We start from the raw sequence: 20898 nt of genomic DNA, 5'->3' as shown, positions 1-20898 counted from the left end.
GTGGTGTGCTTTGCCTAAAATCAGTATATGGAAATTTAATCTTAACGGATGATCTGTAACAAGCACGCATGTTTTAATGAAATTAGGTGTCAAAAGGAAACGTGCTGTACCAGCATTGCAGATTTAGAGCGGCTCTGACTGAAGTTAAAGCCCCTGGCACTAGGGGGAGCAAGTCCATTAGAAGTTCTCAGGACAAAAGACTGCCTGTCAGAGTAGTCTGTGGTGAATTCATTTAAATATATATACGTATAAAATCAGTTTGAACTACCCATTTCACTACCCAAGCATACAGTCGATTATTTTTCTAACCTGTATGAGACACTGCCATGGCGGACTCCCGGGTATTATTTCATTACAAATATGCTCCATGTAGTTTTCAGTCAAAGCATCCGCAGTGTCTTAAAACTCAAAGCGATACTCTGCAGGATGTTAAATGCTGACCCAGGAAGAAATAGACGTTGAGGTTTGAGGCTTTGACTCTCACCAGCTCGGGCTAAAAATAATCTGCGCTGTCCAAGAACATTTGTGCGAGAAAACCAAAGCAACAAAATGCTGTCATTAGTTTTTATAGTTTGCTTAGGAAACACTAATAAGCCGTAGCTGGTAAACCATACCTGTAATTAGATGAGAGTTGAGGGAGGGCATGCTTTTTATTTGTCAGCTATGTAATGTCAGGTTGTGGTTTGGGTTTCCACACCTTCACTTTGACATTTAAGGTTCCTTTTGGTGGGGCTTTTTTTTTTTAATGCCTGAGCCAGGAAGAGATACTTTTCTTCCCTTTTGAGTGGTTTGAACCTGCACGGGAAACCATGTAGTCCCAGGAATGTACTTCCCATTCAGTCATTAGCGATACCATGCCAACATTACAATTCCCAGTTCTAAAGTCGGTTAGTTGTTTTGGTAAATGTTAGCTTTTGAAATTAGATGCTAGCCAAAACTATATCTACAGCTCCCAGCAACTTAATGATATAAAATTGTTTTTAGGAAATCCCAAACCCTTCAAAAATCTCGGAAGTGAGGTGAATGAGAAAGAATGTATTTTTTGGAGGGGCTTCCCATGTGCCTCTCATCAGCATGTGTTAGTGATTAGACAGGGAAGTGAAGGTGAGCCTCAGGTGGACTCTGTCTGTCTGTTATTCTCTTTCTCTCTGGGCCCGATTGGTTAACCCGCTAGGGCCCCTCACACATCCCCTCGAGGCCCATTATGCAGAATAATCTCTGTGTCGTGAAGTCGACAGTGTGCACACACTGGAACGCTTCCCCCTGTGGCATTTGATCACATTTGTCGAATTGATGAGCATCCAAAAACAGAGATGTGGTCTCTCTCTCTCTCTCTCTCTCTTCAATATTTCCCCTATTTGGAACATTAGCTCCCTGACCTGCTCATGAGCTGTGTTCAACATGAACTCTGTGGAGGTACGCAGGAGGTCACGACCTTCTGTGAACTTTTTCATGATGCGTGTCACCCATGTATTGTTGTTTCACGGTTGCTTCCTCCTTTGTCCCTCTCTTTGGTTGTACATTTATTTGCTGAGGGACTAATCAAGTTCAATGGAGCGTCCAAGGGACATGTCATGCGCTTGAACAGAAGCCAACGTCAGCGGCACTTCAAAGCTACAAGCTACCTTTAACCCCTGAGGTGACAGTAGCTTCAGGGTAGCTGTGTTACTGGCTTCACTATCATCCAGGCTGGGGTTTTTCAGTTCGACCTCTCCCTTAGATCCTTCACTGATTATAGAAGATAAAACTGGAGCAAGATCTGGTTGAGAGCTAGTGTCTTGCACACGTGGTCTGTCCTGCAGTTCCTGCCCATTCTTCTTTGTGGGTCTGTAGGAATGTTAAGATATGGTAATTCGGTTGCACATCTTTAATAGTGTTCCAGATGACTGGTTAAAAGCCAGTTCCTTTCTTGAGAAAAGTAATGATTCAGAGGGGCTGTGTAAGGGCAGTAGTACACGCCCAGATTAGACAATCATCGTTTTTGATTAAAGACACACAGCAGCTCATTCAGGGAGGAAAAATTCTGTCTGGGCCCAGTCCAAGCTAACGCCGACAGATGACATATCTCTCCCCGAGTTAGGTTTGTGTTAATGGGAGACCCTGGCAGGTGGAGGTCTCCTCTTACACAAACACCAGCCGGTGATTGCCTCCACTTAGGACCAGTAAAAGTAATAAATGATGACCGATCAGGTCACACTGTAAATCCTGTCCAGTCGGTCTGATGGATGGCCAGGTCTAGGTGTGGTCTGAGCCAGGTCTGGTAGGTTTAACGAGTGCTTGGTTTCCTCCCTTGAGCTCGTGTCTGTCTGAAAATCATTCCAACGGGAAGTCACGGTGGAACATTCTTTTCATTGGAGATGAATCATATTTTTTTATGATACATCGTTAATTTTCCCTGACTCAATCTTCCTCATCCTGTGCTCCCTACCGTAATGTAAATACGTTTTGCTGAGCCGTGGTCGTTCTGTTTTTTTTTCTTCTTTCCTCCCCCCCCCTGATAGGATAGCTAAGCAAAATCAACAAGACTATTAGTCGAGCATCAGATTATGCTTAGTTACATGCAAAAATTTCTCACATCAGCCACTTTCATTTTTGGTTTTGAACTAGATCCAGCCAGAACCAACCTGCGTTTAAACAACCCCGCCCACTATTGATGGGCTTATTATGTAAAAAACAGAAATGTTCACAGTCCTACATTTCTATCAGCAAGTAGTCTAAATCGATTAGAATGCTTCAAACTACAAACATTTGAATAGCATAGAAAGGTTGCAAATCGACAAATGCATGTTCTGTCTTTTAGCATCCTTTCAGAAATATAACTATGCAAAAGAAAAATAGATAATAGATTAGCTCCAATTCCAGTATCGATTCACTTTCCACATCTTCAAGAAAACGCTTCAGTTTGATCATTTATAAGTTAATTTATAAAACTACTTTGTGTGTTCAGTGTCAAAACTAAATTAATTACCAGCGAGAGCTAACTCTTTATCAACTAGCTATTTTTTTTATAATTTTTTGTATTCACTCCTGAAATGAATGTTACTAAAGCCCTTTTGTACACATATATCCTGTCATTTGTTTGTTGTAGCTCTTAATCCCCTATTGTTCTTTAATTGTGTCTCTTTCAGCTTCTTCATAAGTGATCCTTCTTTCTTTTGGGGGGGGATTCTTTTCTTTGTTCTTCAGTAGTTGGTTATTGATCACTTGCTGTCTAGTGAATAAAGCAGTAACTTAAGTCTACACATCGTCTGTACTCTGTACACAGACTGCAGGTTTTTATACCCATCTTGTTGATGCACAACTGCGGTGTAGATCCAACCAGGAACATCATCAACATCATGCTCACCTGGTCATCTGATGTTCTGCGACATTTCATGGTTCTGTACGGCTTACCGAGTAGAGCATGGAAAATCTAATATATATATATATACATTCATTACTCCAAGAGGCACTGTGGATTAATAAAAAACAATGCATTACAGGACATACTGCATATTTATAGTAGGAAAAACTGAATAACATTGTTTAACCTCCATCTGTTATTTGTTGTGTGCATCTCTATATCTGCGTGTCCTCGGGCTCCAGAACATATTGGTAAATATCTGCGCTCTTGTTTGACTTGGCCGCTACACTTCCTGTGGGGATTGTGCTGAATCACTTTCCCTGTGGCTGTGTGGTAATCTTGGTTTTACGTTCAAAATCTCTAACACATTGCAGAGTTATCTATGCTTTCATAAGCGTCCATGCAGGATGGACTTAACACTTGAGAGAGCGAGAGCTTAGTTTGAAATGATATAGCTCAGGCGTGAATATTGCTTTGTGATGTGTGAAATGGGTCAGGGCCAAAACAATAGCCTTCTATAAGTGGGATAGCTTTAATCTATTTTTATTATCCAAACTTGTATTTGTATGTATATCTGTTAAATTAATACTCCACATCTATCTTTTGAAAAAACTAAGCTTTGTTTAGGTCTGAAGTAAAGTGCATTGTCTTACACTATATGCAAGAGTGGGAATTAAAATTATTATTATTTCTATTGAACTGCAGTTTTACTGAACACAAAGTAAATCATTTTTGTGGCCACAATTCAAAAAATCCCCCTTCTACTGTAAAACCCAGGCAATATTATGTTCGTTTCTGCAGGGTTGCGATGTAAATCCATGCTGTCTGCCCCGATTCACTACGCCACATTAAATTCTTTTAGATCAATTAAACTTCCCAGCTCACTTTACAAGCCACCAGTCCTAATGTTCGCTCCCCCCCTACCCTTTGAGCAGGGGAATACTCTTACAGGGTAGGCAGCATGGGTTGCTCTTTAGAATTTATTGAGCCATTGCCAAATGAACTGTGGAGGTTAAGCTATTGAATTAGTCATTTTCAGCATTTTATGCATAGGAAGTGGAAGGGGTGAGTGATTGTCCCTCGTGAGTTTGTTTTTACTTTTATTTTTATTTTTATATCTCAAGTCTCTATGTCGAGTCACACACAATGTAGCACACCACATGTCGGATGCTGCTGACTTAATACTGTATTAATGAAGGGAAAGAAAGAAGGAAAAAAAAGTGACCAAAATCTGTACACAGGGACATAATCAAAGCATAGTTCTGGGCGTTGCAAAGTCATGGCTGCTTAACGCAGTATGGAGGCACTTTATGTGTGGGTCTCCCCTCGGTTGCTGTTTACGACTGAGACTTGTCTGGAATCCTCTCTTTGTATTTTTAGTGGAGGGATGATCTGAGAGTGAACAGGTGGACTCGGGCCGCGTCACCAGTAAGCACACAGATTTGCAGATCTGTTGTCTGTGAATGTTCACAATGCTATTGGACTGAAATAAAAGAGTTGGGATTTGATAGTCCTGCCTTTTTGACTGCAGCACACACATTGTGTGGTCTATTATGTATTCCAATCTCGTATCCACATCCTGAACTCTGTGTGTTTACACATTGCACTTTTTGTGCGCACTGTAAAGGTCATTCTCACTCTCTTAATTTTCACCCAAAGTTATTATACAAAGACAATTAAACCTTTAACAAGCTGTAAGCCAAGCCTGCATATCAATTATTATTTAATATGCAGTACCAAAGAAAATATAAAGTGGGCTATTGTTAATAAGGTGAATAGGACCAGGTGTGCACCCTGAACACATCAACATATGTAGTGCCCTTTTTGGGAGGCATTTCTGAGAATTAATTGCTGTAATTTTGTCCACCACCCCACCCTCAACCGCCCCCTACAGAGACTTAAAGAGTTAAGGTGCGTGCTGAAGGCGAGCTAAGTAAATTCACTTTATGACACTGCTGTGACATGTGCATCTGTGATTTCACACGCTTAATGTAAAATTTACAGTTGCAGTATTGAATGTCACACGGGCTGTGGGGAGAGCAGGGGGTAACCCGAGCCCCTAGAGAACAAAGCGGGCGTTTTGGCCTGGTCCCCCCTTGCGCATGCCTCCCCGGCTGCCACCCCTCCCCGCCGCGCTTTACAGCTGTGGAGGTGTGATCCGAGCACGACGGCTGGCCTTATAACCGTTAAGCAAGTACCGCGGCGCTTCTAATAGCCAGAGGCCCTAATGACCAAAACACCTGGAACTATGGGAGCGCGAGGACATTTTGCTTTTCTCAGGGAGCTGGTGGACGTTTGGGTGGATATTGAACTGGATATTGAAGCTGGTCCAGTCACCATCTCGCAACATGGGCACTGGCTCTTGATCATTGAGTGACCATGTCTTCTAGCCAGCTTTGGAGGGGTCGGTTGGAATGGAGTGGTCATGTTTAGAAGAGGGAGGCCCACGCTCACTTAAAGTTCAAACATGGATTAGGCACGCTCGTCCGTTGGTGTCGTGTTCAATGGCAAACCTCCCTCTCAGGGAATTGATCCCCCACACTACCCACCAGTATTGATTTAGTTCTATATAGATTATCAGCCTCGATCGTGCGATTAAGCTGCAAGTCCTGCATTGGATAGATATAAAAAGGCTTTTAACAGGTATTGTTTTCCAAGTCGCTCAGGTTATCCGAGATCTATTGCCATTAGAAAGATTGATGTGATTGCTTACTGTATGACCAGTGAAATTCACTCTCGAGCAATAGACTGGGTCCATTTCACATGTCTGACTCTAAAATCTGTCTGTCTGGCATTTTACATTATTGTGGTAACTGGTTGATCTTAATTACACATCCTTTACAATCCTCAGAAATGCTCAAATGCAATAACAGGATCAACATACTAAGTCTACTTTTTATAGACTTAGTAACAGTTATAGTTACTAATCATTGGCAGTGTGCATAAAAATGACTTCCTTTCCTCCTCTTAGTGAGGACATCATCTACAGAGAAGAGTTTGTCATTATTATGATGAAGTCTTCAAATATCTTTTTTGTCCACAACAAAGATATTCAGTTTATTGTTGTAGAGGAGTGAAGAAAGCAGGAAATATTCACAGTGGAATCAGTGATTGTTTTCTTTTCATTTTCTGAAAGAATTACTCAAACCGATTAAATTATTATAAACATAAATGGCAATTAATTTAATAGTTGACAACTAATCGATCGTTGCAGCTTTATTTGTCAGTCAAACTAGAATATTGTGGAGTTTAATTTGCAGTATTCTTCCTGTAAAAATTGTGATGCAATTTGTGGACGTAGGATAATGGTCAAACATCTGCCTCAACAAAATAGGATGCCTCATTTTATGTATTGGATTTGTGGCGAAAGAACGAGATCTCGGATACAAGCGGCCGAAATGAGCTTCCTCCGTAGGGTGGCCGGGCTCAGCCTTAGAGATAGGGTAAGGAGCTCGGACATCAGGGGGGAGCTTGGAGTCGAGTCGCTGCTCCTTCGTGTCGAAAAGAGTCAGCTGAGGTGGTTCGGGCATCTAGTCAGGATGCCTCCTGGACGCCTCCCATTAGAGGTTTTCCGGGCACGTCCAACTGGTAGGAGGCCCCGGGGAAGACCGAGGACACGCTGGAGGGATTATATCTCCCGGCTGGCCTTGGAACGCCTCGGGATCCTCCAGAATGAGCTGGAAAGTGTTGCGGGTGAGAGGGAAGCCTGGGTCGGCCTGCTGAACCTGCTGCCACCGCGACCCGACCCCGGATAAGCGGCTGATAATGGATGGATGGATGGATGGATTTGTGGGAGTTTGCAAATATTTTGTGACATGTTTGCATCATGTTGACTGATGATGGAGGATCGACTGCTACTTTTAGCTACCTGGTATTTTGTTGAGCCCCACACAATACACCTGGTCCTAATACACACACACTCACACACACACACACTCACACACCACTCCTCTCTATTTTCCCATCTTCCACCCAAGGAAACAAGCTGCTGTTATTCTACCAGCGAGCAGTAAACCTGCAATAAAGCTGTGGCATGGACCCTATGTGCAGTATGGGTAATGCTCCATATACTTTAATGGTACATTAGACCAGGTCATATATTTCTCTAATTATGTGAGATTCAAAAAGCGTCGGTAGGGGGATGAGATTTGTGGCAGAGCTACTTTGTTTGATGTATTGCATGTATGTTAATGAGTAACATCTCCGGTAATGGAGCAAAGAGGAAGGATTTTTTATGTTTGTGGTCTTTTACATGTTGAGGTTGTGTCATTTCTCCGTTCCCATAAGTACTGTAATTATGTCTTTTTATTGCTAAATGACACTGCAATATTTGTCTTGAAGCATTTAATCCCATTTTTACAGATTTTAAATTGGATTGTAAAATTAATTTAAAATGATTTCTTTTAAATGTAATGCGTAAACAGCACTTTTAAAAAAAGGAATGATCTCACACTGGAATTCACGGCAGATTCTTGTAATTTTGTCAGTGCTGAATGTGTGTTTAACATATCATTACTGACAGACTGTTTCCAACTGCAGTGTTTTGTTGATAGATTCCGTGTATTGTCAGTTCAACTTATATCCCTGAGAGCACACATTACTAATTCTGTAACACTGCACCACATGCACGCTCGGATGCGAACAATCTCTGACAAATTTCATAACAACGAGAAAGGATAGGTCTTTCACCACTGCGACCGCTAAATACGCCTTAGAATTAGATCCAAATGTGGTAATAGACAACATGTATTTGGGAGAGCGGAAGTAACTCCAGACTACAGCCACATGATACTGACGATCAGTGCGATGTTGCGGTAGAAACAGATGTCTAAACACACGACGGCGTCGACAGGCTGAGGCCCGATGTTTACAGTGGCCTGAGGGAAGGATGCCGCTTTTTGGTTGTGAAGAAAAGATGATTGGATGCACAAAAACAGCAATACCAGATAGCCTCTCAATTGAGGAAATCAATTAGGCACTTTGCATAGACACTGAGTGGGGACTTCACCTTCTTTCTGTTAATTTGTGTTCAATTGATTAGTGATCTTCCTAAAGATCAACTGGGGTGTTGTTGCAGATCAATCAGGTAATGTACTTCTTATTGCATTTTCCAGTAAAAATCTTCTATATCTTAATAATTAATGAGGTGTGATACGCCTCTTACTCGTGTCTGTGCACTCCCTGATGTTTGCACTATGCATTGACGCCAGTCGTCTGGGAGTGTGCAAAGGGGCTTTTGCACGATCCTGATTATTCATATTAAGATTCATAATGATACGAATGCTTATAATCAGTTATTAATCCAAAACATAAATATACACATCAGCAGCATTAAAGTGCTCCATAAACTTATGTTAGTCACGCGAGTTGTGATGATGCGCTGATGATGCTAATCCACAAAGTTGGCCAATCAACAAGTTGCCTGCCAGTCTGTGTAACTCAAGCCTCCAGGAAGAGCGCTGGGCTTTGAAGCACATTTTATTTATTGGACAAACTCAAATTCTGTGTTCGTCACGTGATGCCATTGGGCCCAAAACAACTTTCTTCACAGAGACTTACACTGGGAAAGAAATGTCTGTAACTCACTGGATCATTTTATTTGAGGTAAATGAACTTGAACATGTGCAAACACATGAATAGCGCTTTTTTAAATCATTCAGTGCCTGTGAGTAACACAGAGAAGGAGGCTGGGTCGAGGGCTGGGAGGAGGGGTTAAAGGAAACTCCTCGGGTGCATTTGTAAGAAGGCAGTGTGAACAGGAACTGGACGCGATGCAACAGGGGATGATTTCTTCCCTTAATCCGGGAACCAAATGATCCAAACGGGGCTGCAGGAAGGCCGCTTTGTTGATCGATTCCTTTTTTTTCCAACATTGCCTCCTTGAACAAATGAACTCAAGCCCTGTCAGTCCATCAGCGAGGTTCAGCACTGTTTTTATATTCACACACATGCACACTGTCCATACGCAAACACACATCCACATTCATACTGGGTCTCCATACTGGGAACTATTCTGTAGAAAGCATTCAATCCTCCCCAATGTCACAGATGAAACAGGTAAGTGTTCTTCATGTGTAAACACACAAAAACAAACTGATACAACACGTTTTTATTTGGGCATTGAATGAGGCATGGTGTTGCACATCGATCATAGCAGAGGGATATCCAGGATCAGACAGGCTTTTTCCCCCAAAGAAAACACAGCACGTTTTGCCACATCTGCACAAAATGTAGTTGAATATGACAAGCATGTCATATTCAAAACATTGAATTGTTTTATTTAGTGACTTTGTTTTATGAAAAACACAGTAATCAAAAATGTTTAGAATATTTACCTTTGGTAATCTTTTTCAATACAGATTATGTTTCGAAGCATGAATTCTGTAATGTTCAGTGGAATATGTACCGAAATAAATCTTAACCAACCAACTGTGCGCCAAAAGGATTTTCTTGTTTAATGTCAAATCCGCCATTCAGCCCTAAATCTGGTGTCGAGGCTGTGGCTAGACAGGAAATTGATGTGGATAGCAACGGCTTAGTGGCAAACCTTCACTATTCCCTCATATGGTAGAGATAGGTGGACATCCGGCTCCACACAAGCAGTTTAGGTTTTGCCAGCATGTGCTCCCCTCATTCGGACCTGTTCACACCTCGTTGTCTCCATCCATCTCTACTCGCTGAGCACGTCTCTCCTTTTTGACGCTCCTTCCGTTTCTCCCATGACAGCTTTGGCCAGAAAGGAGCTTTCACAACTCAACTTGTGTGGCCACCCAAAAAGTGAGGTTGAGTCCAAAGTTTTGCAGGAACTCTGTTCAGCTAGTCCTTGGGTTTCCACAGGCTTGAGGAAAGTAGAAGGAGAAGAGAAAGAGTGTGTGTGTGTGCGTGCGTGCGTGTGTGTCTGTGTATATGTGATACAGAGAGGAACACAGGCGAGAGTGAGAGCTGTGTGGAAGCACACCAGTGGAGAAAGAAACCTGATTTATTATCACCAAAAATCAACTGCAGATGTCAGCTCATAGATTCTACCTCTGTCGGCAATTATAGACACTCACGCAAAGATCCACTCCGCCCCAGGGTTAGCCTCCTTATGCACACACACATTTACACTGAGCGACAGCATTTTAGTGAACAGAGCGATGACACGATCTAAATCTATATGAAGCCCGCAGACAGGAAATGCCTTCCCCATTCCTGCGTTACCAGACTGTACTATCAACCGCCCGAGCTGTACCACAAACCTTCATTCCCTAGCTTACTTTTTTGGTTGTCATATAAGAAGAGGAGTGTATGACCTGATCCTGCTTACCTGTGCATGTACATCCTCACAAGCACACATCCTTAAAACTGATCAAATCATCATCCGGAGTCAAAGAGGAAATGTAAGGCCTTTCCCCAACGTGGATTATTTCCAACTGATGCCTCCAAATTAATGCCAATGACGGATAATGAAGATGCCCATAAAAAAAAGCATTAGTAGTGTGATGTCAGCAATAATTCTCCCCTGGAAAGACTTCTACCCTCAAGCCTTTTTCCTGCTGCATGTTGTTCCACAGCGTCTGTCATTATGTGCTTTTTTTCAAATCGTTACTGTAATCACCAAACGATCCTCTGGATTTAGCATAATCTGTCTATATATTTTGGGATTTCATTGTTTAGAGGAAGGAAGATGTGAACTTGATAATGGTCCACGTAAATCCTGAGAACTCGATTGAAATGCAATTGTATCCAGCATTCTACGCATAATCATCGTCAGAGAAAAGTGCTTGCTGTTTCTGATTGTTCAGACCCTGGAACTCATCAAACGAACATCGACCCAAAATAAAACTCTTGTGGATTTGAGGATGATACAGAGAAATGGGCAGCATCCGGGTTCAGTTTGTGCCAGAGCAACTATTTAGATGATTGTTTTAGATATAGATGTTAATGGCATCAGTTTTAGTTTGAGGCATCCCTTTATCGCTTACTATTACTGTACATATGTATAGCTTGGCTGCTTCATGACTATCTTGTTTAGTTTTAGCATCTATGCGTTCCCTGTTTGATCAGCGCCCTCATCTACTGATCCGGACAGCAAAGTCCCTAATTTTTGTTGAATTCACCCTGCACACGTAAACAAAGCAGAATAAAGTTTAAAGTGGTGATGCCCTCTGCATACATAGCGGGCATGATAATCCCTGCGCCAAGTTGGGATCAATTCAGAATTTGGTCGCCAAGTCTGAGTAGTCATGCTTACGGTGTGAGTATGTACGCGGTGGCGTTGGTGCTGCAGCGCCGCCGCGTACATACAGAAATGAAAGGTAGATGTTGCAAAAGGATAATGTGAATGTGGTAACTATTAAAGAGGTTTTACGTCTCAAATGGATGAGCTCATGAAATAGCATGTGAATACACCACAATGTGTTAGATAGTTTTTTTTCTTAAATTAAATAAATGGTGTAAAGTACAAAAATGTGACCACAGCATGAGGACTTCACTGACCTGCAGAGCCAAAGGGCTGAGCAACACTGAGGAGAGTGAGTTCCCCACAAAGTAGACAGACAATGTGTTGATCCAACCAGGCTATTAGGTATATAATATTAGGACTCGTGAAATGTGATGTGCAAAGCATTTGAATTTACAAAAAAAAATGAAATAAATATCATAAAATGTCTGTATTTCTTATGTGGCTTTCTGATTGAAGTCCAGAAGCTCGGTTAGCGAGGGCATTCCTTCTATATGCAAATGAAGCCACCAATGCAAAAAAGCTTGCAATGACTCATAATAACAAATGCACATGGATGTGGTTTTTCTGGCGTGGGAATAACTTCTGTAGCCATGTCACATTTGCCGGTGCAGAGAACATGTTCAAGAGAACATATTAACAGTCTGCGCAATTAGGGTGAGTAGATTAATGCATGGAAGGTCCTCCCATACATATTAACAAGAAGCCAAAAGTAACTTTATATGCAGATTTCTGGGGTATTTAACTCTGAGCACCAAATTAATCAAACACAACCCATTACTGAATGCTGCAAGTAAGCATACGTTTGTGGTGTGTGTACTTTGTGATGTGTGTGTTTGAGGCAGAGAGCGAAAGAGGGAAACAGAGGCCTTGCTTTGATGACGCAGTGATGCCAACCTGCTGTTTACAGTACGGTCATATGTCTGCCCAAAGCCAGAGCTATAATTGTAAAATATGTGCCATGTTGTAGTCGTTTAGTTCCTTTACAGTAAAACAATGTAGAGGATCTGCAAATTATAATCGCTAAGGAAAACAATGTACTAGTTGCTGAGTTCTTCAAAGGGACATTAATAGAACCAGATCATCTATACTTGTGTCTTTTGGCTTGTGAATGTAATGTATTCCCACTAAAAGCATTTTTTGTTAATTCTTTCTCAAAGCTTTCTTATATGTGATATAGACAATTGGCCTTTGGCATTAGCAACAACAGATGATGAAAATCTGCGTGATGATTTCCCGAACTGTAATAGAAGCACTGTAATTGATTTCTCACTCAGTTTCACTGCTTGCAGTGAAAATCTAACTTTCAAAAGTCTTTGTGATATATTAGACCCAGACTTTTATGTTCACACCGCCTTTCATTTCAGGCCAATGTCCCAAACAGCATATTTCCCCCTTAGAATAAACCCCAATTAAGGCAGATACTGTATTTCCTTGTGTTTGTCAAAAGTCTATCTGCTTAAATGTATCATTTGATTTGTTATGAGGATTGCATAAAAAATATATTTTTTAGGTTCTGTAGACTACAGTATGCCTGTCTGCTGTTATGGATCAGACCTCAATGTATGTCCTCCAACAATTATGCAGAAAAACACATATTGATTCCTGCCACAAAACACTCAACAACGTGTTTATGTGTATTATGAATACAGTTAAGGTGGGTGGGATAACATTGCAGTTCGGTGTCTCCTAAAGGCAATTTATGAAAGGAAAGTCCCACGTGGATTCATGTGACTATATCTTTACACATACTGTATATGCTTAAACAAAAAAAACAATTCCTGTTTTTAAAGCTTGAAAGAAAGGACAAACGTAGCATTCTGAGCTGCTATTCCACCACAATGCATCCACATTGTATTATGTGGCTATATTACCAGGATGGATGAATAGTTCATTCAGGTGACTGACCTTGATAAGGGTTGTGTTCAGTACTCTGATAAATGTGACTCAGCGATGGCACAGTACAAGTGCTGCCAACCTAATCAGAGGTTAATATGTTGGCTTACACTAACTTAACGGTCTGTGGACTAAATAACAGCCTAATTAGTATGTTTATGAGAGCGCTTTCATTTTGACAGACGACCACGCAGCGCTCAGTGCCGCTAGCTAGCATGGCTAGCCGAATGTAAACACCTCACTGTCCAGCGCTCTCAGTGACGGACCGAGTTGTAAAATCATTTACAGGATTAAGAGGATGGTGGGGGGGTCAAGAATGAATTAGATGTGTGTGTGTGTGTGTGTGTGTGTGTGCATGTGTGTGTGTGTGTGTGTGTGTGTGTGTGTGTGTGTGTGTGTGTGTGTGTGTGTGTGTGTGTGTGTGCGTGTGTGTGTGTGTGTGCGTGTGCGTTTGATGGGGGTCAGCTAATATACTACCAAGGCAGTTTTTCTGCTGAGTGCTTTGAAAATGGTGTTGAGTCTTTTTTTTCTCATTTTCTTTCCTTGTTGGAGGAAACTAGTCGATGACTAAATGCCCAAACTGTTTCTCTATCACTCCTCCAGGGCGCTAGGCTAATACTGTACACTGTATAGACACACACGCTCACACACTCTCAGTTCCCAGTAAAGTCCTGCTTTTACCAACATCTCATTGTCAGAGACCAAAATCAATAAAATAGGGAGATGTATGTAGTTGACTTTATTTGATGAGCATCACTAGTCTTCTGGTATCTGACGTCAGCCTTTCATCAGCATACGCTCTCCTTGAGACACTCCAGCCCAGTTAAGGAATTGACTCTCCACAGCGTTTCAAGATAACGGCAGTTTTTCAACCTGACCTCAGAGCATTGCCATGTTAGAAAATAATGTTTCCATATTTGACAACATGAGAACCAAGTGTGCCCACTTGTTTTAGTTAGAATACTGCATCTGTATATGGAAACAAATTCTGCAGTCCTTTTATGAGCAAAACTATGATTTACAGTAAAAAGGGATGTAAAAACAGCTAAAGTGTTCAATATTTGAATAGAATTGGTATTTTTATTATTTTGTATAATCAAGTGGTATTAATTTGCCCCATGATTATCAGACTGGAGGTGATACTTATTGTTTTACCACACTGTATAAGCTTTATATTGGCATTTTATTGGTAGACCCATGGTGTATCACTTTAGTATTAAAAAACAAAAATAATGTATCGTAATTTAATATGATTTTAAATAAGTCTGTCGTAGAGCTACTTAAATGTTCTTAAACATGTATTATTTAATCTTTTTTTGTTGCTATGCAAAAGAGGTAATGCTCAAAAAACAGGTGCAACAAAGGTGCAACAAATGGCATAATACAATATTTCTTTATCTCTATTGGGAGATTACTGGCTATAATTGTCCCTCCGATATGTTGCTATGGATAATTCTTCTTTCTTTGCAAAACACATGTATCCACAATACAGAAAACAATCTTCTAACATTCTTTTCATTTTTTAAACCTATTGCCTCAGAATGGCTGATTCAGTGTGTTTACCCATAAAGGATGAATACAAAAATCAATTATTTGTTTTTTTAGCCCATTAATAAGCATGCATGCTCCCAGTTTGCGCACAGTTAACCGGTGTTTAGTCACAAATGAGTGAACATGAATGTGCTGCACTGTATTTGCAGCACAGAACCCCCTAATTAGTTTAACATTAGCAACCACAATCAAACATATGCTGTTCTCGAGTAGGGGAAGTCGTAAACCTCAGTATTTACTTTGTGTGCCCCTGTTTGCACCATTAAAACAGCTAATAGGTAATAATGCCTTCCCCCCAATTGATAACAAGTGTATTTAAGGCTTTGAGACCGCGTGTGAGTAGCGATTAGCTTGAATGCAAACTTTGAGAAAGTGAACTAATGGTCCTATTAGGGTTCATTTTGACTTGGCTCTTTACAGACAGAAGTTGCCAGAATTTTTTTTGTGAAATGCCACTGATATTGTAAATTAAATGTATTATAATGATCGAGATAATAACTTAAAAAGATCTCTGCATGAGCTGATGTTTTCAGCATGATCTGAGACACAAGCCTACCTCCTAGCCTCATCCAATCTTACACCCTGACACCTACTGAAATCTCATCCAGTATCGCCAGCTAATAGCTCAAGAGTGACTTACCCCCTCTGAGGTTTTATGACTGGCATTTTTTATGAGACCACAGTGGGCCTTTCAGCCCTGAAAGGTCAGACGGCTCGACAGCAGCGGTCAGAATGAATGGCTCATTTCCTAGCCGTGGCACGATGGAGAGGATACAGTTCCTCTAGCCTTTCCTCTAGGCTGTCAGTAACGAGACGCACAGACGGAGCAAATCTTAAAGAGTGTGTCAAACCACTGTCTGCTAGGCCTGCTTCATGTACCGAACACCACATGGGTCATTATGAGCCCTTTCTGTGTGACAGATCCCCACAGAAGACCGAGTCGCACATCATTCAAAGGGATCTGCTCCAGTGTAGCTGGAAAAAGGTAGCTTGTATTTAGCCACCTCCAGAAGATGTGGTTGATTTCATTTTATATGGACTGAAACAATGAGTCAGGACAGGCTACTGCTGAGCTCTCGATGTAAAAGGCATCCATCCCATCTGGAGGTGACTGAGTGGGATTTGTATCGGCCAGCACTGGATATCCTCGCCGTCGTCTTTTATACATTCAAAAGGACAAAGAGGCGAAGGAGGAGGAGTGTAAAAGGGAGGCGGTGTTTCCCTGAGAAGGAAAAGGAATTCTGGCTTCAGCCTGGTGCATTTTATGAGAGCTCGGAGCAAACGTCATTGGACAACCCACTTGCAGATCAGGCCCCCACGGCTATTGGATACCTCTGGTTTCCATCACGACGAGGGGCGCATAAAAAGACAAATATTGTGCCATCAAATCCGTGCAAACACACACACACACACACACACACGCACACACACACACACACACACACAAACACTTGCTAATATGTATATATCAGCCTCAAATACATGTGTGTCAATCTCACATTAAACACACAATTCTTTCTCTCTCCTTCTCATACACATATATACACAAACACACACACACACACACACACACACACACACACACACGCACTGCAGCGAGGGTCTGGGAGCAATCAAATAACTGCACTACATAGCCCGTCTGAATCCTTTTTTCCTGTGCGTCTGCACCCATGTACCAGCGGTCCCTCCCCAGTGCTCCAATAAAAGCTCACTAATGATCCCTCTCGCCCCCCTCGCCCACACCCTGGATCTGGCACCCGGCCCGTAGATGCACAAACCGAGGGCCACTTTACGAGTCAAGCGGCCGTCCTTAACCGTGATGTCATCCACAGCTCTCACTTAATCCCGCCAATCCCCCCCGAGAGATGCCAGCCAGAATACAGCTGCTAGTTCTACCTCCTTTCTTCACCGCTCCCCATCTCTTTTCTGTGTGTGTGTTTGTTTGTTTGTTTCTTCTTTTTTTCCAGCTGTAAAGACTGCTGCCACACACACACACACACACACACACACTCACTCTCTGAGTCTGTGGGTGGACATTCTTTTTTAGAAAGGGCTTTCCCCAAAAAATACTGCTTGTCCAATTACTGACACATTAACTGCTTCTCTTTTGACGCACCAAGCGGCGAGCGGACATTGACTCCCTGTTTTCAGAATGACTCCATTCAAGCAGCATGGAAGGATTAAGGTGTCTTTCTGACCTCTACATGCTGCCTCCAACCAAATAGGAAGTACTCTGACATGTACTCACACTCTGTAAATCCCCTACTTCATGTTTTTTTCTTTTGGAAATATAAAAAGGAATATATAATCTATAGGTCTTGATCTGTTTGTTTCCCCAGTATTTGTATTTAAACAAAATGTACAGAAATTCATACAAATTGTTACATTTCTGCAGAAAAGTAATAAACCTCAAATTATTCTGAAACACACTGTCTGCCTCTTCAAAGGAACTTTTCTCTGCATAATGTTGCCAGGTAACATGTCAGGCTCCCAATAAATCTATAATAATAATGAATTGTCTTTCTAATAGTTTAATACTATGATGCATGAATTAAGTTGATTATTTATTTTGTAAATGATGAAAGCAAAGGGGTTGTTTCTTTAGTCTGTGAGTTGTAATTGTGTAAATATGTGTCCCAGCTTCAGCACCACAGGTCACAGCGTGATGTATGGCCGCTGTCACCTAATCAGGGAAATGAGCTCATGCACAGGAACACGTTTAGAGACACAAACTAGTTGTTGTAATGGTTCAATAAACAAACATACGAGTTGATTTATTTAAATCTGTGGTCAGTCAAAATGATCAGAATTGTTTTGTTGTCATACCTGTTTAATAAAATAGAAGAAGACAAAAAGACGAAGCTGTTAACATTGATCTGCATTTGCTGGAGGAGTATTGCTGTCAAAGGTAGTAAATGAATTTGAGAAAAATTAAACTCTAATCACAATGTCTTAATTTCCTACCCTTGCGTTTCACACACATACAACCTTAACACCCCGCTACTCAAACAGACTCACACACAGCCCACACAAAATCCAACTTACGAAGCTAATTAAGGGTGGAAATGACCCTTTACTCATTTGAAAGGTATCCAGACAAGCTCTTGCAACACCTACTCAATTAGCTGCCATTTGTCCCCTTGAAATGAATGACTCTCTCTCTCCTCAGTCACCCAAAACATGAACACTTAAGTCTTTGATCTGCTGTTGAGTTAGATCAGCTCTTCCACAAGTGAAGTACTGAAACACTCAGCGGTCCGATGCCAGCGCAGTGAGACAAGAGTGTACATGTTGTTTGAATGGCTTAGTTGTACAAAGTGTGCTCTATACAATATAAAAGCTAAATGTGTAGAACTCCTGATACATGTCCCTATCTGATGTCTACAGGGTTGAAAATAGGGTTGTAACGGTAGGAATCTTCTGTGGTTTGATAACAGTCGATTATATCACGATATATACGTAGCATTATTATTAATATTATTATTAATAATATTATTATCTGTTACAATTAGCCTTAAATGAATGAGAACAACATTATAATAATAAACACTTTTTTAAACCTAATAAAAAAACACTGCTCCTCTCAGTATGTTTAAATCGCACACTGACTATAAGCCAGTTTTTTCAAAACCATAAAATTAATGTACACAGTATGATAACGGTAAATTTTAATACTGCGTACATCGTGATATCGGTATACCATCATAAACCCAGTTACAAAAAAATCTAACCGAGTATGTTGAACACGATGGTTCATTACAGTGGTTTTATTCTCTTTTGTGGAATCTGTTTCTGGTCACAGAGGGTCTTCGGGCCGGAGAGGACAGGTGACCGGCCTTCACCTCCCTTCCTCCTACCTCTGAAAAGAAAACAAATCATAAACCAAAGGAAGAAAAAAATACTTTCTCAGCTAAAGAATCCACCGGGTGAATGGAGCGAGGGAGGGGTTAGATGGAGCGGGTGAGTCCATTAAAAAGAATGACGGCCACAAAAAAAAAAAAGAGAGGAAAAAATCCCTACGGCATCACACAATGCCATAGCTGGGGTTAAGTGCTAGGATTTCAGTCGATGGGGGATTTGGGGTCCCTGCATTTTTAAGCCTCTGTCCCCAAACCTCGCCTTCATCCCACCTCCCACCCCAATACACTCTCTGTTTCTTTCGCTCACACACACACATTTACGTCTTTCCCAGATCTACAATCTCCACCCCTCCTCCCCCGAGTCCCAGTCATCTGCCATAATCAGAACGATGATATACGGGCCCCATTAAAAGAGAGGGGCTGCTGACATGCAGGACAATAGCCCCTCACAGCGTGTCCAGGAAGCCTGCCCATCCAGGTGCACTCTCCCTTACAGCCAGAGGCCTGCTTCTCTCCCTCCTTCTCTCTCTCTCTCTACCTCTCTCCCCCTCTTTTTCTCCCTCTTTTTCCAAATGCAGCGTGAACCCATTGAGAGGGAAGGTAGAAACAGGAGAGGAGCACATGGGGAGCGGAGGAGTTGTGTGGGGGTGAGGAGGGACTTGCAGGACAGAGATTCGAGAGAGAGAAAGAGGAGGGTAGTGGTGGGGACGGAGGGGTGAGGGAGAGCTCAGGTGTGTTGAAAAGACAGGACATTTGAGCAGTCAGCGATGGGGGGGAATCAGTGAGCTTGAAACAATGGTGATAATAAAAGTCTCCCCTTACACCCCGTGTGCCTCTCTCTTCTCTCTTTTTGTTCGCAGTCTCTCCCTACCTGACCTACCGCAGCGCATCACGGGGCACAGAGGAAGGCTGAAGCGAGAGGGGAGGAGGAGGAGGAGGCGGAGGAGGAGGATGTGACGACGGATGAGATGGGATTGGTGGCAACAGGGGGAGAAGTGCTGGACTGGTTGGCCGTCAGCACATCCTCACTGACAGCCGGTGGCCTGTCCGTCAGCAGGTAATTTAGACCAGAGGAGGTCTACACACACACACACCTGGGCCACCTCTGTTGTCTAATGTGTGTTCTCATTATTATTTGGGAGTTTTCCCTGATCCGATGTGAGGTCCTGGGACAGGGATGTCGTATGTGTACAGATTGTGAAGCCCTCTGAGGCAAATTCGTAATTTGTGATTTTGGGCTATACAAAATAAACTGAATTGAATTGAATTCACGTTTATCAATCAGTACATTAATGCAATATGCTCATTTTTGTTATGTTACTTTGAAAATGTGAGAATGTTTTCACTTTGATTTAAATAATAATTGTGAATAGTGAATGTTTCTCGTGACATCAGAACTCATAATGATGTCCAAATAGTAAGTCTTGCATTGTCTGACTGATTGTAAAACACAATACACCACTACACCATGGTACCGACACATAGAACCAATTAAATGAGTATATTTCAATTTGAAGTGGGTCCTAACAACACATTTGTATAAAGTCAGTATTTTCAGATGGACTGTTATATATACCTGAAAGGAAACTTTAACTTTTCAACATGCTTCAACCTTCATATCATCAAACAGGTTAATAAAGTTATGTATCTTCATTAAATTCAATGTCACAACTGTGTACTGTAAGTCCGAACCTAAGTGAACCATGGAGGCTTATGGCCCTTTTCCTCATTAGCTAGTGGCCCAGACACTGTCACCAATACGGAGGGCCACCACCAGACCCCCAAGCCTCCAAGGTCCACTGCACAAATCCCCTACCGCGCCAACCAGTCCCTTAATACAGGACTATCTGCTCTCAGCTCTCTGTGTGGTCCTCCTCGGTAAAGAGAGCTGACATCTCTGTCTGAGATGATCTGCCTTTTGATGGCAGTCACCTATCCTGTATCTATAGCCGACTCAGGTGCAATTTAGATAAGGAACTAGCTGGTTCTTTCATCTGTGAATAGAAAACCTGGGGAACCAAAATGAG

General features: G+C 41.8%; 1 protein-coding gene across 1 annotated transcript in view; it reads left to right on the top strand.

Annotated features, from left to right (window-relative positions):
- The window catches only part of LOC117733755 (chymotrypsin-like elastase family member 2A), a 127800-nt gene that overhangs the window by 35066 nt on the left and 71836 nt on the right, over positions 1 to 20898 (top strand). The gene's annotated exons all lie outside the window — the stretch shown is intronic.

Source organism: Cyclopterus lumpus, chromosome 7, assembly GCF_009769545.1.
Source record: "Cyclopterus lumpus isolate fCycLum1 chromosome 7, fCycLum1.pri, whole genome shotgun sequence".
In the NCBI taxonomy this organism is placed as follows: Eukaryota; Metazoa; Chordata; class Actinopteri; order Perciformes; family Cyclopteridae; genus Cyclopterus; species Cyclopterus lumpus.
The sequence above is the reverse complement of the archived record's forward strand: the minus strand, read 5'-3'. Positions and strand labels throughout refer to the sequence as shown.